We start from the raw sequence: 13,882 nt of genomic DNA on the forward strand, positions 1-13,882 counted from the left end.
ACTGGGGTGTTGTGCCGAAGGAAGGAAGAGCTAAAAGCGGTCTTGGGCGTTTGTGGCCGCCCGCCGACAGCATCTCCGACCCAAGTGCTTTAACGCCGCAATGCGGTTTCAGGATTGGTGCAAGTTTAGAAAAAAGCTCATTCCCATACCGGGAGTCGAACCCAGGCCGCCTGGGTGAAAACCAGGAATCCTAACCGCTAGACCATATGGGAACTGTGGTGTGAGGCTGAGCTAGTTATCGAAAAAGTTTTCTGGCTTTGAGTACTCTACTTTTACGTCACGCTTAGAGGGAGCCTGTCACCATAACCCGGCATATCAACCCAGCCCCGCCGACAGATAGGTTAGGGTCGCCTGAGTCAAACAGCGTTTTCTCCTGCTGAAGGGGTGCCTCCGTTGCCCAGATATGGCTGTTTTTGTCTTATACGCAAAAGAGCTCCCTGGAGAGACCAGGGCGGTGCTGTTGCTCCAAAGTGTTGAGCGGCAACGCCCTCATTCCGCCAAAGAGCTCATTTCCATATTGAGAAAAACAGCCATATCTCGGCAAGAGAGGCACCCAGTCACAACGGGGAAACGCCGTTTGATTCAGGTGACCCTCAGTTGACCCTAACCTATCTTTCAGCGGCGCCGAGTCGATGCTCTGGGTTCTGCTGACAGACTCGCTTCCGGTTGCCTCGTTAGCGCTGTAGGTAGCGCGTCAGTCTCATAATCTGAAGGTCGTGAGTTCGATCCTCACACGGGGCACTTTTGTCACGAGATTTTTCTCTCCCTCTTGCCCCGATAACCACAGTCCTTCGCCACTGCGGACCCAAACGTTACCGATGAAACACTAAGGGGAGCCAAGCTGACAGAGGGGATACAGGGGGTCTTTGAGTCCCTTCCCTGGACACCTTGGAGTTGGAAGGGAAAGATGAGAACGTTTTGAGCTATGAAGCCATACTGGGGTCTTGTGCCGAAGGAAGGAAGGGCTAAAAGCGGTCTTTGGCGTTTGCGGCCGCCCGCCGACAGCAGGTCCGACCCAAAGACTTTAACGCTGCAACGCGGTTTCTGGATTGGTGTAAGTCTAGAAAAAGGCTCATTCCCATACCGGGAGTCGAACCCGGGCCGCCTGGGTGAGAACCAGGAATCCTAACCGCTAGACCATATGGGAACCATGGTGTGGGGCTGAGCTAGTAATTGAAAAAGTTTTCTGGCTTTGAGTACTCTACTTTTACGTCACGCTCAGAGCGAGCCTGTCACCAGATCCCGGCATATCAACCCAGCCCCGCCGACAGATAGGTTAAGGTCGCCTGAATCAAACAGCGTTTTTCCCTGCTGAAGAGGTGCCTCCGTTGCCCAGATATGGCTGTTTTTGTCGATACGCAAAAGAGCTCCCTGGAGCGACCAGGGAGCTCATTCCTCCAAAGAGCTCATTTCCATCTTGACAAAAACAGCCATATCTCGGCAAGGGAGGCACCCAGTCACAAGGGGGATGCACTGTTTGATTCAGGTGACCATAAACTATCTTTCAGCGGGGGTGGAGTCAATGCCCTGGGTTCTGCTGACAGGTTCACCTCCGGTCGCCTCGTTAGCGCAGTAGGTAGCGTGTCAGTCTCGTAATCTGAAGGTCGTGAGTTCAATCCTGACACGGGGCAAAATTGTCGCAAGCTTTTTCTATCCCTCTTGCCCCGAAAGCCACAGTCCGTCGCCACTGCGGACCCAAACGTTAACGATGAAACGGTAAGGGGAGCCAAGCTGACAGAGGGGATACAGGAGGTCTTTGAGTCCCTTCCCTGGACACCTTGGAGTTAGAAGGGAGAGATGGGAACTTTGGGAACGTTTTGATCTATGAAGCCAAACTGGGGTGTTGTGCCGAAGGAAGGAAGAGCTAAAAGCGGTCTTGGGCGTTTGTGGCCGCCCGCCGACAGCATCTCCGACCCAAGTGCTTTAACGCCGCAATGCGGTTTCAGGATTGGTGCAAGTTTAGAAAAAAGCTCATTTCCAAACCGGGAGTCGAACCCAGGCCGCCTGGGTGAAAACCAGGAATCCTAACCGCTAGACCATATGGGAACTGTGGTGTGAGGCTGAGCTAGTTATCGAAAAAGTTTCCTGGCTTTGAGTACTCTACTTTTACGTCACGCTTAGAGGGAGCCTGTCACCATAACCCGGCATATCAACCCAGCCCCGCCGACAGATAGGTTAGGGTCGCCTGAGTCAAACAGCGTTTTCTCCTGCTGAAGGGGTGCCTCCGTTGCCCAGATATGGCTGTTTTTGTCTTATACGCAAAAGAGCTCCCTGGAGCGACCAGGGCGGTGCTGTTGCTCCAAAGTGTTGAGCGGCAACGCCCTCATTCCGCCAAAGAGCTCATTTCCATATTGAGAAAAACAGCCATATCTCGGCAAGAGAGGCACCCAGTCACAACGGGGAAACGCCGTTTGATTCAGGTGACCCTCAGTTGACCCTAACCTATCTTTCAGCGGCGCCGAGTCGATGCTCTGGGTTCTGCTGACAGACTCGCTTCCGGTTGCCTCGTTAGCGCAGTAGGTAGCGCGTCAGTCTCATAATCTGAAGGTCGTGAGTTCGATCCTCACACGGGGCACTTTTGTCACGAGATTTTTCTGTCCCTCTTGCCCCGATAACCACAGTCCTTCGCCACTGCGGACCCAAACGTTACCGATGAAACACTAAGGGGAGCCAAGCTGACAGAGGGGATACAGGGGGTCTTTGAGTCCCTTCCCTGGACACCTTGGAGTTGGAAGGGAAAGATGAGAACGTTTTGAGCTATGAAGCCATACTGGGGTCTTGTGCCGAAGGAAGGAAGGGCTAAAAGCGGTCTTTGGCGTTTGCGGCCGCCCGCCGACAGCAGGTCCGACCCAAAGACTTTAACGCTGCAACGCGGTTTCTGGATTGGTGTAAGTCTAGAAAAAGGCTCATTCCCATACCGGGAGTCGAACCCGGGCCGCCTGGGTGAGAACCAGGAATCCTAACCGCTAGACCATATGGGAACCATGGTGTGGGGCTGAGCTAGTAATTGAAAAAGTTTTCTGGCTTTGAGTACTCTACTTTTACGTCACGCTCAGAGCGAGCCTGTCACCAGATCCCGGCATATCAACCCAGCCCCGCCGACAGATAGGTTAAGGTCGCCTGAATCAAACAGCGTTTTTCCCTGCTGAAGAGGTGCCTCCGTTGCCCAGATATGGCTGTTTTTGTCGATACGCAAAAGAGCTCCCTGGAGCGACCAGGGAGCTCATTCCTCCAAAGAGCTCATTTCCATCTTGACAAAAACAGCCATATCTCGGCAAGGGAGGCACCCAGTCACAAGGGGGATGCACTGTTTGATTCAGGTGACCATAAACTATCTTTCAGCGGGGGTGGAGTCAATGCCCTGGGTTCTGCTGACAGGTTCACCTCCGGTCGCCTCGTTAGCGCAGTAGGTAGCGTGTCAGTCTCGTAATCTGAAGGTCGTGAGTTCAATCCTGACACGGGGCAAAATTGTCGCAAGCTTTTTCTATCCCTCTTGCCCCGAAAGCCACAGTCCGTCGCCACTGCGGACCCAAACGTTAACGATGAAACGGTAAGGGGAGCCAAGCTGACAGAGGGGATACAGGAGGTCTTTGAGTCCCTTCCCTGGACACCTTGGAGTTAGAAGGGAGAGATGGGAACTTTGGGAACGTTTTGATCTATGAAGCCAAACTGGGGTGTTGTGCCGAAGGAAGGAAGAGCTAAAAGCGGTCTTCGGCGTTTGTGGCCGCCCGCCGACAGCATCTCCGACCCAAGTGCTTTAACGCCGCAATGCGGTTTCAGGATTGGTGCAAGTTTAGAAAAAAGCTCATTCCCAAACCGGGAGTCGAACCCAGGCCGCCTGGGTGAAAACCAGGAATCCTAACCGCTAGACCATATGGGAACTGTGGTGTGAGGCTGAGCTAGTTATCGAAAAAGTTTCCTGGCTTTGAGTACTCTACTTTTACGTCACGCTTAGAGGGAGCCTGTCACCATAACCCGGCATATCAACCCAGCCCCGCCGACAGATAGGTTAGGGTCGCCTGAGTCAAACAGCGTTTTCTCCTGCTGAAGGGGTGCCTCCGTTGCCCAGATATGGCTGTTTTTGTCTTATACGCAAAAGAGCTCCCAGGAGCGACCAGGGCGGTGCTGTTGCTCCAAAGTGTTGAGCGGCAACGCCCTCATTCCGCCAAAGAGCTCATTTCCATATTGAGAAAAACAGCCATATCTCGGCAAGAGAGGCACCCAGTCACAACGGGGAAACGCCGTTTGATTCAGGTGACCCTCAGTTGACCCTAACCTATCTTTCCGCGGCGCCGAGTCGATGCTCTGGGTTCTGCTGACAGAGTCGCTTCCGGTTTCCTCGTTAGCGCAGTAGGTAGCGCGTCAGTCTCATAATCTGAAGGTCGTGAGTTCGATCCTCACACGGGGCACTTTTGTCACGAGATTTTTCTCTCCCTCTTGCCCCGATAACCACAGTCCTTCGCCACTGCGGACCCAAACGTTACCGATGAAACACTAAGGGGAGCCAAGCTGACAGAGGGGATACAGGGGGTCTTTGAGTCCCTTCCCTGGACACCTTGGAGTTGGAAGGGAAAGATGAGAACGTTTTGAGCTATGAAGCCATACTGGGGTCTTGTGCCGAAGGAAGGAAGGGCTAAAAGCGGTCTTTGGCGTTTGCGGCCGCCCGCCGACAGCAGGTCCGACCCAAAGACTTTAACGCTGCAACGCGGTTTCTGGATTGGTGTAAGTCTAGAAAAAGGCTCATTCCCATACCGGGAGTCGAACCCGGGCCGCCTGGGTGAGAACCAGGAATCCTAACCGCTAGACCATATGGGAACCATGGTGTGGGGCAGAGCTAGTAATCGAAAAACTTTTCTGGCTTTGAGTACTCTACTTTTACGTCACGCTCAGAGCGAGCCTGTCACCAGATCCCGGCATATCAACCCAGCCCCGCCGACAGATAGGTTAAGGTCGCCTGAATCAAACAGCGTTTTTCCCTGCTGAAGAGGTGCCTCCGTTGCCCAGATATGGCTGTTTTTGTCGATACGCAAAAGAGCTCCCTGGAGCGACCAGGGAGCTCATTCCTCCAAAGAGCTCATTTCCATCTTGACAAAAACAGCCATATCTCGGCAAGGGAGGCACCCAGTCACAAGGGGGATGCACTGTTTGATTCAGGTGACCATAAACTATCTTTCAGCGGGGGTGGAGTCAATGCCCTGGGTTCTGCTGGCAGGTTCACCTCCGGTCGCCTCGTTAGCGCAGTAGGTAGCGTGTCAGTCTCGTAATCTGAAGGTCGTGAGTTCAATCCTGACACGGGGCAAAATTGTCGCAAGCTTTTTCTATCCCTCTTGCCCCGAAAGCCACAGTCCGTCGCCACTGCGGACCCAAACGTTAACGATGAAACGGTAAGGGGAGCCAAGCTGACAGAGGGGATACAGGAGGTCTTTGAGTCCCTTCCCTGGACACCTTGGAGTTAGAAGGGAGAGATGGGAACTTTGGGAACGTTTTGATCTATGAAGCCAAACTGGGGTGTTGTGCCGAAGGAAGGAAGAGCTAAAAGCGGTCTTGGGCGTTTGTGGCCGCCCGCCGACAGCATCTCCGACCCAAATGCTTTAACGCCGCAATGCGGTTTCAGGATTGGTGCAAGTTTAGAAAAAAGCTCATTCCCATACCGGGAGTCGAACCCGGGCCGCCTGGGTGAAAACCAGGAATCCTAACCGCTAGACCATATGGGAACTGTGGTGTGAGGCTGAGCTAGTTATCGAAAAAGTTTCCTGGCTTTGAGTACTCTACTTTTACGTCACGCTTAGAGGGAGCCTGTCACCAGAACCCGGCATATCAACCCAGCCCCGCCGACAGATAGGTTAGGGTCGCCTGAGTCAAACAGCGTTTTCTCCTGCTGAAGGGGTGCCTCCGTTGCCCAGATATGGCTGTTTTTGTCTTATACGCAAAAGAGCTCCCTGGAGCGACCAGGGCGGTGCCGTTGCTCCAAAGTGTTGAGCGGCAACGCCCTCATTCCGCCAAAGAGCTCATTTCCATATTGAGAAAAACAGCCATATCTCGGCAAGAGAGGCACCCAGTCACAACGGGGAAACGCCGTTTGATTCAGGTGACCCTCAGTTGACCCTAACCTATCTTTCAGCGGCGCCGAGTCGATGCTCTGGGTTCTGCTGACAGACTCGCTTCCGGTTGCCTCGTTAGCGCAGTAGGTAGCGCGTCAGTCTCATAATCTGAAGGTCGTGAGTTCGATCCTCACACGGGGCACTTTTGTCACGAGATTTTTCTCTCCCTCTTGCCCCGATAACCACAGTCCTTCGCCACTGCGGACCCAAACGTTACCGATGAAACACTAAGGGGAGCCAAGCTGACAGAGGGGATACAGGGGGTCTTTGAGTCCCTTCCCTGGACACCTTGGAGTTGGAAGGGAGAGATGAGAACGTTTTGAGCTATGAAGCCATACTGGGGTCTTGTGCCGAAGGAAGGAAGGGCTAAAAGCGGTCTTTGGCGTTTGCGGCCGCCCGCCGACAGCAGGTCCGACCCAAAGACTTTAACGCTGCAACGCGGTTTCTGGATTGGTGTAAGTCTAGAAAAAGGCTCATTCCCATACCGGGAGTCGAACCCGGGCCGCCTGGGTGAGAACCAGGAATCCTAACCGCTAGACCATATGGGAACCATGGGGTGGGGCTGAGCTAGTAATCGAAAAAGTTTTCTGGCTTTGAGTACTCTACTTTTACGTCACGCTCAGAGCGAGCCTGTCACCAGATCCCGGCATATCAACCCAGCCCCGCCGACAGATAGGTTAAGGTCGCCTGAATCAAACAGCGTTTTTCCCTGCTGAAGAGGTGCCTCCGTTGCCCAGATATGGCTGTTTTTGTCGATACGCAAAAGAGCTCCCTGGAGCGACCAGGGAGCTCATTCCTCCAAAGAGCTCATTTCCATATTGACATAAACAGCCATATCTCGGCAAGGGAGGCACCCAGTCACAAGGGGGATGCACTGTTTGATTCAGGTGACCATAACCTATCTTTCAGCGGTGGTGGAGTCAATGCCCTGGGTTCTGCTGACAGGTTCACCTCCGGTCGCCTCGTTAGCGCAGTAGGTAGCGTGTCAGTCTCGTAATCTGAAGGTCGTGAGTTCAATCCTCACACGGGGCAAAATTGTTGCAAGCTTTTTCTATCCCTCTTGCCCCGAAAGCCACAGTCCGTCGCCACTGCGGACCCAAACGTTAACGATGAAACGGTAAGGGGAGCCAAGCTGACAGAGGGGATACAGGAGGTCTTTGAGTCCCTTCCCTGGACACCTTGGAGTTAGAAGGGAGAGATGGGAACTTTGGGAACGTTTTGATCTATGAAGCCAAACTGGGGTGTTGTGCCGAAGGAAGGAAGAGCTAAAAGCGGTCTTGGGCGTTTGTGGCCGCCCGCCGACAGCATCTCCGACCCAAGTGCTTTAACGCCGCAATGCGGTTTCAGGATTGGTGCAAGTTTAGAAAAAAGCTCATTCCCATACCGGGAGTCGAACCCAGGCCGCCTGGGTGAAAACCAGGAATCCTAACCGCTAGACCATATGGGAACTGTGGTGTGAGGCTGAGCTAGTTATCGAAAAAGTTTCCTGGCTTTGAGTACTCTACTTTTACGTCACGCTTAGAGGGAGCCTGTCACCATAACCCGGCATATCAACCCAGCCCCGCCGACAGATAGGTTAGGGTCGCCTGAGTCAAACAGCGTTTTCTCCTGCTGAAGGGGTGCCTCCGTTGCCCAGATATGGCTGTTTTTGTCTTATACGCAAAAGAGCTCCCTGGAGCGACCAGGGCGGTGCTGTTGCTCCAAAGTGTTGAGCGGCAACGCCCTCATTCCGCCAAAGAGCTCATTTCCATATTGAGAAAAACAGCCATATCTCGGCAAGAGAGGCACCCAGTCACAACGGGGAAACGCCGTTTGATTCAGGTGACCCTCAGTTGACCCTAACCTATCTTTCAGCGGCGCCGAGTCGATGCTCTGGGTTCTGCTGACAGACTCGCTTCCGGTTGCCTCGTTAGCGCAGTAGGTAGCGCGTCAGTCTCATAATCTGAAGGTCGTGAGTTCGATCCTCACACGGGGCACTTTTGTCACGAGATTTTTCTGTCCCTCTTGCCCCGATAACCACAGTCCTTCGCCACTGCGGACCCAAACGTTACCGATGAAACACTAAGGGGAGCCAAGCTGACAGAGGGGATACAGGGGGTCTTTGAGTCCCTTCCCTGGACACCTTGGAGTTGGAAGGGAAAGATGAGAACGTTTTGAGCTATGAAGCCATACTGGGGTCTTGTGCCGAAGGAAGGAAGGGCTAAAAGTGGTCTTTGGCGTTTGCGGCCGCCCGCCGACAGCAGGTCCGACCCAAAGACTTTAACGCTGCAACGCGGTTTCTGGATTGGTGTAAGTCTAGAAAAAGGCTCATTCCCATACCGGGAGTCGAACCCGGGCCGCCTGGGTGAGAACCAGGAATCCTAACCGCTAGACCATATGGGAACCATGGTGTGGGGCTGAGCTAGTAATTGAAAAAGTTTTCTGGCTTTGAGTACTCTACTTTTACGTCACGCTCAGAGCGAGCCTGTCACCAGATCCCGGCATATCAACCCAGCCCCGCCGACAGATAGGTTAAGGTCGCCTGAATCAAACAGCGTTTTTCCCTGCTGAAGAGGTGCCTCCGTTGCCCAGATATGGCTGTTTTTGTCGATACGCAAAAGAGCTCCCTGGAGCGACCAGGGAGCTCATTCCTCCAAAGAGCTCATTTCCATCTTGACAAAAACAGCCATATCTCGGCAAGGGAGGCACCCAGTCACAAGGGGGATGCACTGTTTGATTCAGGTGACCATAAACTATCTTTCAGCGGGGGTGGAGTCAATGCCCTGGGTTCTGCTGACAGGTTCACCTCCGGTCGCCTCGTTAGCGCAGTAGGTAGCGTGTCAGTCTCGTAATCTGAAGGTCGTGAGTTCAATTCTGACACGGGGCAAAATTGTCGCAAGCTTTTTCTATCCCTCTTGCCCCGAAAGCCACAGTCCGTCGCCACTGCGGACCCAAACGTTAACGATGAAACGGTAAGGGGAGCCAAGCTGACAGAGGGGATACAGGAGGTCTTTGAGTCCCTTCCCTGGACACCTTGGAGTTAGAAGGGAGAGATGGGAACTTTGGGAACGTTTTGATCTATGAAGCCAAACTGGGGTGTTGTGCCGAAGGAAGGAAGAGCTAAAAGCGGTCTTGGGCGTTTGTGGCCGCCCGCCGACAGCATCTCCGACCCAAATGCTTTAACGCCGCAATGCGGTTTCAGGATTGGTGCAAGTTTAGAAAAAAGCTCATTCCCATACCGGAGTCGAACCCGGGCCGCCTGGGTGAAAACCAGGAATCCTAACCGCTAGACCATATGGGAACTGTGGTGTGAGGCTGAGCTAGTTATCGAAAAAGTTTCCTGGCTTTGAGTACTCTACTTTTACGTCACGCTTAGAGGGAGCCTGTCACCAGAACCCGGCATATCAACCCAGCCCCGCCGACAGATAGGTTAGGGTCGCCTGAGTCAAACAGCGTTTTCTCCTGCTGAAGGGGTGCCTCCGTTGCCCAGATATGGCTGTTTTTGTCTTATACGCAAAAGAGCTCCCTGGAGCGACCAGGGCGGTGCCGTTGCTCCAAAGTGTTGAGCGGCAACGCCCTCATTCCGCCAAAGAGCTCATTTCCGTATTGAGAAAAACAGCCATATCTCGGCAAGAGAGGCACCCAGTCACAACGGGGAAACGCCGTTTGATTCAGGTGACCCTCAGTTGACCCTAACCTATCTTTCAGCGGCGCCGAGTCGATGCTCTGGGTTCTGCTGACAGTCTCACTTCTGGTTGCCTCGTTAGCGCAGTAGGTAGCGCGTCAGTCTCATAATCTGAAGGTCGTGAGTTCGATCCTCACACGCGGCAGTTTTGTCACGAGATTTTTCTCTCCCTCTTGCCCCGATAACCACAGTCCTTCGCCACTGCGGACCCAAACGTTACCGATGAAACACTAAGGGGAGCCAAGCTGACAGAGGGGATACAGTGGGTCTTTGAGTCCCTTCCCTGGACACCTTGGAGTTGGAAGGGAGAGATGAGAACGTTTTGAGCTATGAAGCCATACTGGGGTGTTGTGCCGAAGGAAGGAAGGGCTAAAAGCGGTCTTTGGCGTTTGCGGCCGCCCGCCGACAGCAGGTCCGACCCAAAGACTTTAACGCTGCAACGCGGTTTCTGGATTGGTGTAAGTCTAGAAAAAGGCTCATTCCCATACCGGGAGTCGAACCCGGGCCGCCTGGGTGAGAACCAGGAATCCTAACCGCTAGACCATATGGGAACCATGGGGTGGGGCTGAGCTAGTAATCGAAAAAGTTTTCTGGCTTTGAGTACTCTACTTTTACGTCACGCTCAGAGCGAGCCTGTCACCAGATCCCGGCATATCAACCCAGCCCCGCCGACAGATAGGTTAAGGTCGCCTGAATCAAACAGCGTTTTTCCCTGCTGAAGAGGTGCCTCTGTTGCCCAGATATGGCTGTTTTTGTCGATACGCAAAAGAGCTCCCTGGAGCGACCAGGGAGCTCATTCCTCCAAAGAGCTCATTTCCATCTTGACAAAAACAGCCATATCTCGGCAAGGGAGGCACCCAGTCACAAGGGGGATGCACTGTTTGATTCAGGTGACCATAACCTATCTTTCAGCGGTGGTGGAGTCAATGCCCTGGGTTCTGCTGACAGGTTCACCTCCGGTCGCCTCGTTAGCGCAGTAGGTAGCGTGTCAGTCTCGTAATCTGACAGGTCGTGAGTTCAATCCTCACACGGGGCAAAAGTGTCGCAAGCTTTTTCTATCCCTCTTGCCCCGAAAGCCACAGTCCGTCGCCACTGCGGACCCAAACGTTAACGATGAAACGGTAAGGGGAGCCAAGCTGACAGAGGGGATACAGGAGGTCTTTGAGTCCCTTCCCTGGACACCTTGGAGTTAGAAGGGAGAGATGGGAACTTTGGGAACGTTTTGATCTATGAAGCCAAACTGGGGTGTTGTGCCGAAGGAAGGAAGAGCTAAAAGCGGTCTTGGGCGTTTGTGGCCGCCCGCCGACAGCATCTCCGACCCAAGTGCTTTAACGCCGCAATGCGGTTTCAGGATTGGTGCAAGTTTAGAAAAAAGCTCATTCCCATACCGGGAGTCGAACCCAGGCCGCCTGGGTGAAAACCAGGAATCCTAACCGCTAGACCATATGGGAACTGTGGTGTGAGGCTGAGCTAGTTATCGAAAAAGTTTCCTGGCTTTGAGTACTCTACTTTTACGTCACGCTTAGAGGGAGCCTGTCACCATAACCCGGCATATCAACCCAGCCCCGCCGACAGATTGGTTAGGGTCGCCTGAGTCAAACAGCGTTTTCTCCTGCTGAAGGGGTGTCTCCGTTGCCCAGATATGGCTGTTTTTGTCTTATACGCAAAAGAGCTCCCTGGAGCGACCAGGGCGGTGCTGTTGCTCCAAAGTGTTGAGCGGCAACGCCCTCATTCCGCCAAAGAGCTCATTTCCATATTGAGAAAAACAGCCATATCTCGGCAAGAGAGGCACCCAGTCACAACGGGGAAACGCCGTTTGATTCAGGTGACCCTCAGTTGACCCTAACCTATCTTTCAGCGGCGCCGAGTCGATGCTCTGGGTTCTGCTGACAGACTCGCTTCCGGTTGCCTCGTTAGCGCAGTAGGTAACGCGTCAGTCTCATAATCTGAAGGTCGTGAGTTCGATCCTCACACGGGGCACTTTTGTCACGAGATTTTTCTCTCCCTCTTGCCCCGATAACCACAGTCCTTCGCCACTGCGGACCCAAACGTTACCGATGAAACACTAAGGGGAGCCAAGCTGACAGAGGGGATACAGGGGGTCTTTGAGTCCCTTCCCTGGACACCTTGGAGTTGGAAGGGAGAGATGAGAACGTTTTGAGCTATGAAGCCATACTGGGGTCTTGTGCCGAAGGAAGGAAGGGCTAAAAGCGGTCTTTGGCGTTTGCGGCCGCCCGCCGACAGCAGGTCCGACCCAAAGACTTTAACACTGCAACGCGGTTTCTGGATTGGTGTAAGTCTAGAAAAAGGCTCATTCCCATACCGGGAGTCGAACCCGGGCCGCCTGGGTGAGAACCAGGAATCCTAACCGCTAGACCATATGGGAACCATGGGGTGGGGCTGAGCTAGTAATCGAAAAAGTTTTCTGGCTTTGAGTACTCTACTTTTACGTCACGCTCAGAGCGAGCCTGTCACCAGATCCCGGCATATCAACCCAGCCCCGCCGACAGATAGGTTAAGGTCGCCTGAATCAAACAGCGTTTTTCCCTGCTGAAGAGGTGCCTCCGTTGCCCAGATATGGCTGTTTTTGTCGATACGCAAAAGAGCTCCCTGGAGCGACCAGGGAGCTCATTCCTCCAAAGAGCTCATTTCCATCTTGACATAAACAGCCATATCTCGGCAAGGGAGGCACCCAGTCACAAGGGGGATGCACTGTTTGATTCAGGTGACCATAACCTATCTTTCAGCGGTGGTGGAGTCAATGCCCTGGGTTCTGCTGACAGGTTCACCTCCGGTCGCCTCGTTAGCGCAGTAGGTAGCGTGTCAGTCTCGTAATCTGAAGGTCGTGAGTTCAATCCTCACACGGGGCAAAATTGTTGCAAGCTTTTTCTATCCCTCTTGCCCCGAAAGCCACAGTCCGTCGCCACTGCGGACCCAAACGTTAACGATGAAACGGTAAGGGGAGCCAAGCTGACAGAGGGGATACAGGAGGTCTTTGAGTCCCTTCCCTGGACACCTTGGAGTTAGAAGGGAGAGATGGGAACTTTGGGAACGTTTTGATCTATGAAGCCAAACTGGGGTGTTGTGCCGAAGGAAGGAAGAGCTAAAAGCGGTCTTGGGCGTTTGTGGCCGCCCGCCGACAGCATCTCCGACCCAAGTGCTTTAACGCCGCAATGCGGTTTCAGGATTGGTGCAAGTTTAGAAAAAAGCTCATTCCCATACCGGGAGTCGAACCCAGGCCGCCTGGGTGAAAACCAGGAATCCTAACCGCTAGACCATATGGGAACTGTGGTGTGAGGCTGAGCTAGTTATCGAAAAAGTTTCCTGGCTTTGAGTACTCTACTTTTACGTCACGCTTAGAGGGAGCCTGTCACCATAACCCGGCATATCAACCCAGCCCCGCCGACAGATAGGTTAGGGTCGCCTGAGTCAAACAGCGTTTTCTCCTGCTGAAGGGGTGCCTCCGTTGCCCAGATATGGCTGTTTTTGTCTTATACGCAAAAGAGCTCCCTGGAGCGACCAGGGCGGTGCTGTTGCTCCAAAGTGTTGAGCGGCAACGCCCTCATTCCGCCAAAGAGCTCATTTCCATATTGAGAAAAACAGCCATATCTCGGCAAGAGAGGCACCCAGTCACAACGGGGAAACGCCGTTTGATTCAGGTGACCCTCAGTTGACCCTAACCTATCTTTCAGCGGCGCCGAGTCGATGCTCTGGGTTCTGCTGACAGACTCGCTTCCGGTTGCCTCGTTAGCGCAGTAGGTAGCGCGGCAGTCTCATAATCTGAAGGTCGTGAGTTCGATCCTCACACGCGGCACTTTTGTCACGAGATTTTTCTCTCCCTCTTGCTCCGATAACCACAGTCCTTCGCCACTGCGGACCCAAACGTTACCGATGAAACACTAAGGGGAGCCAAGCTGACAGAGGGGATACAGGGGGTCTTTGAGTCCCTTCCCTGGACACCTTGGAGTTGGAAGGGAAAGATGAGAACGTTTTGAGCTATGAAGCCATACTGGGGTCTTGTGCCGAAGGAAGGAAGGGCTAAAAGCGGTCTTTGGCGTTTGCGGCCGCCCGCCGACAGCAGGTCCGACCCAAAGACTTTAACGCTGCAACGCGGTTT

The 13,882-nt window shown here is 53.5% G+C and overlaps 29 non-coding genes across 29 annotated transcripts; 15 read left to right on the plus strand and 14 right to left on the minus strand.

The window, feature by feature from the left end:
* Positions 1–140: 140 nt before the first annotated feature.
* TRNAE-UUC (transfer RNA glutamic acid (anticodon UUC)) lies at positions 141–212 on the minus strand. Its single transcript has one exon. It is a non-coding gene; the product is annotated as a tRNA-Glu (tRNA).
* A 456-nt stretch (positions 213–668) lies between these two features.
* TRNAM-CAU (transfer RNA methionine (anticodon CAU)) lies at positions 669–741 on the plus strand. The gene has a single exon. It is a non-coding gene; the product is annotated as a tRNA-Met (tRNA).
* Positions 742–1,075: 334 nt separating this feature from the next.
* TRNAE-CUC (transfer RNA glutamic acid (anticodon CUC)) lies at positions 1,076–1,147 on the minus strand. Its single transcript has one exon. It is a non-coding gene; the product is annotated as a tRNA-Glu (tRNA).
* A 411-nt stretch (positions 1,148–1,558) lies between these two features.
* Positions 1,559–1,631, plus strand: TRNAT-CGU (transfer RNA threonine (anticodon CGU)). The gene has a single exon. It is a non-coding gene; the product is annotated as a tRNA-Thr (tRNA).
* Positions 1,632–1,974: 343 nt separating this feature from the next.
* TRNAE-UUC (transfer RNA glutamic acid (anticodon UUC)) lies at positions 1,975–2,046 on the minus strand. The gene has a single exon. It is a non-coding gene; the product is annotated as a tRNA-Glu (tRNA).
* A 456-nt stretch (positions 2,047–2,502) lies between these two features.
* Positions 2,503–2,575, plus strand: TRNAM-CAU (transfer RNA methionine (anticodon CAU)). Its single transcript has one exon. It is a non-coding gene; the product is annotated as a tRNA-Met (tRNA).
* Positions 2,576–2,909: 334 nt separating this feature from the next.
* TRNAE-CUC (transfer RNA glutamic acid (anticodon CUC)) lies at positions 2,910–2,981 on the minus strand. Its single transcript has one exon. It is a non-coding gene; the product is annotated as a tRNA-Glu (tRNA).
* A 411-nt stretch (positions 2,982–3,392) lies between these two features.
* TRNAT-CGU (transfer RNA threonine (anticodon CGU)) lies at positions 3,393–3,465 on the plus strand. The gene has a single exon. It is a non-coding gene; the product is annotated as a tRNA-Thr (tRNA).
* A 343-nt stretch (positions 3,466–3,808) lies between these two features.
* Positions 3,809–3,880, minus strand: TRNAE-UUC (transfer RNA glutamic acid (anticodon UUC)). The gene has a single exon. It is a non-coding gene; the product is annotated as a tRNA-Glu (tRNA).
* A 456-nt stretch (positions 3,881–4,336) lies between these two features.
* Positions 4,337–4,409, plus strand: TRNAM-CAU (transfer RNA methionine (anticodon CAU)). The gene has a single exon. It is a non-coding gene; the product is annotated as a tRNA-Met (tRNA).
* Positions 4,410–4,743: 334 nt separating this feature from the next.
* TRNAE-CUC (transfer RNA glutamic acid (anticodon CUC)) lies at positions 4,744–4,815 on the minus strand. The gene has a single exon. It is a non-coding gene; the product is annotated as a tRNA-Glu (tRNA).
* A 411-nt stretch (positions 4,816–5,226) lies between these two features.
* Positions 5,227–5,299, plus strand: TRNAT-CGU (transfer RNA threonine (anticodon CGU)). Its single transcript has one exon. It is a non-coding gene; the product is annotated as a tRNA-Thr (tRNA).
* A 343-nt stretch (positions 5,300–5,642) lies between these two features.
* Positions 5,643–5,714, minus strand: TRNAE-UUC (transfer RNA glutamic acid (anticodon UUC)). Its single transcript has one exon. It is a non-coding gene; the product is annotated as a tRNA-Glu (tRNA).
* Positions 5,715–6,170: 456 nt separating this feature from the next.
* On the plus strand, positions 6,171–6,243 carry TRNAM-CAU (transfer RNA methionine (anticodon CAU)). Its single transcript has one exon. It is a non-coding gene; the product is annotated as a tRNA-Met (tRNA).
* A 334-nt stretch (positions 6,244–6,577) lies between these two features.
* On the minus strand, positions 6,578–6,649 carry TRNAE-CUC (transfer RNA glutamic acid (anticodon CUC)). Its single transcript has one exon. It is a non-coding gene; the product is annotated as a tRNA-Glu (tRNA).
* Positions 6,650–7,060: 411 nt separating this feature from the next.
* TRNAT-CGU (transfer RNA threonine (anticodon CGU)) lies at positions 7,061–7,133 on the plus strand. Its single transcript has one exon. It is a non-coding gene; the product is annotated as a tRNA-Thr (tRNA).
* A 343-nt stretch (positions 7,134–7,476) lies between these two features.
* On the minus strand, positions 7,477–7,548 carry TRNAE-UUC (transfer RNA glutamic acid (anticodon UUC)). The gene has a single exon. It is a non-coding gene; the product is annotated as a tRNA-Glu (tRNA).
* Positions 7,549–8,004: 456 nt separating this feature from the next.
* TRNAM-CAU (transfer RNA methionine (anticodon CAU)) lies at positions 8,005–8,077 on the plus strand. The gene has a single exon. It is a non-coding gene; the product is annotated as a tRNA-Met (tRNA).
* Positions 8,078–8,411: 334 nt separating this feature from the next.
* Positions 8,412–8,483, minus strand: TRNAE-CUC (transfer RNA glutamic acid (anticodon CUC)). The gene has a single exon. It is a non-coding gene; the product is annotated as a tRNA-Glu (tRNA).
* Positions 8,484–8,894: 411 nt separating this feature from the next.
* On the plus strand, positions 8,895–8,967 carry TRNAT-CGU (transfer RNA threonine (anticodon CGU)). The gene has a single exon. It is a non-coding gene; the product is annotated as a tRNA-Thr (tRNA).
* An 870-nt stretch (positions 8,968–9,837) lies between these two features.
* Positions 9,838–9,910, plus strand: TRNAM-CAU (transfer RNA methionine (anticodon CAU)). Its single transcript has one exon. It is a non-coding gene; the product is annotated as a tRNA-Met (tRNA).
* Positions 9,911–10,244: 334 nt separating this feature from the next.
* Positions 10,245–10,316, minus strand: TRNAE-CUC (transfer RNA glutamic acid (anticodon CUC)). Its single transcript has one exon. It is a non-coding gene; the product is annotated as a tRNA-Glu (tRNA).
* Positions 10,317–10,727: 411 nt separating this feature from the next.
* On the plus strand, positions 10,728–10,801 carry TRNAT-CGU (transfer RNA threonine (anticodon CGU)). The gene has a single exon. It is a non-coding gene; the product is annotated as a tRNA-Thr (tRNA).
* Positions 10,802–11,144: 343 nt separating this feature from the next.
* On the minus strand, positions 11,145–11,216 carry TRNAE-UUC (transfer RNA glutamic acid (anticodon UUC)). Its single transcript has one exon. It is a non-coding gene; the product is annotated as a tRNA-Glu (tRNA).
* Positions 11,217–11,672: 456 nt separating this feature from the next.
* TRNAM-CAU (transfer RNA methionine (anticodon CAU)) lies at positions 11,673–11,745 on the plus strand. The gene has a single exon. It is a non-coding gene; the product is annotated as a tRNA-Met (tRNA).
* A 334-nt stretch (positions 11,746–12,079) lies between these two features.
* Positions 12,080–12,151, minus strand: TRNAE-CUC (transfer RNA glutamic acid (anticodon CUC)). Its single transcript has one exon. It is a non-coding gene; the product is annotated as a tRNA-Glu (tRNA).
* Positions 12,152–12,562: 411 nt separating this feature from the next.
* TRNAT-CGU (transfer RNA threonine (anticodon CGU)) lies at positions 12,563–12,635 on the plus strand. The gene has a single exon. It is a non-coding gene; the product is annotated as a tRNA-Thr (tRNA).
* A 343-nt stretch (positions 12,636–12,978) lies between these two features.
* On the minus strand, positions 12,979–13,050 carry TRNAE-UUC (transfer RNA glutamic acid (anticodon UUC)). The gene has a single exon. It is a non-coding gene; the product is annotated as a tRNA-Glu (tRNA).
* A 456-nt stretch (positions 13,051–13,506) lies between these two features.
* TRNAM-CAU (transfer RNA methionine (anticodon CAU)) lies at positions 13,507–13,579 on the plus strand. The gene has a single exon. It is a non-coding gene; the product is annotated as a tRNA-Met (tRNA).
* Positions 13,580–13,882: the final 303 nt, after the last annotated feature.

This window comes from Leptodactylus fuscus, chromosome 5 (genome assembly GCF_031893055.1).
Source record: "Leptodactylus fuscus isolate aLepFus1 chromosome 5, aLepFus1.hap2, whole genome shotgun sequence".
Taxonomy (NCBI): domain Eukaryota; kingdom Metazoa; phylum Chordata; class Amphibia; order Anura; family Leptodactylidae; genus Leptodactylus; species Leptodactylus fuscus.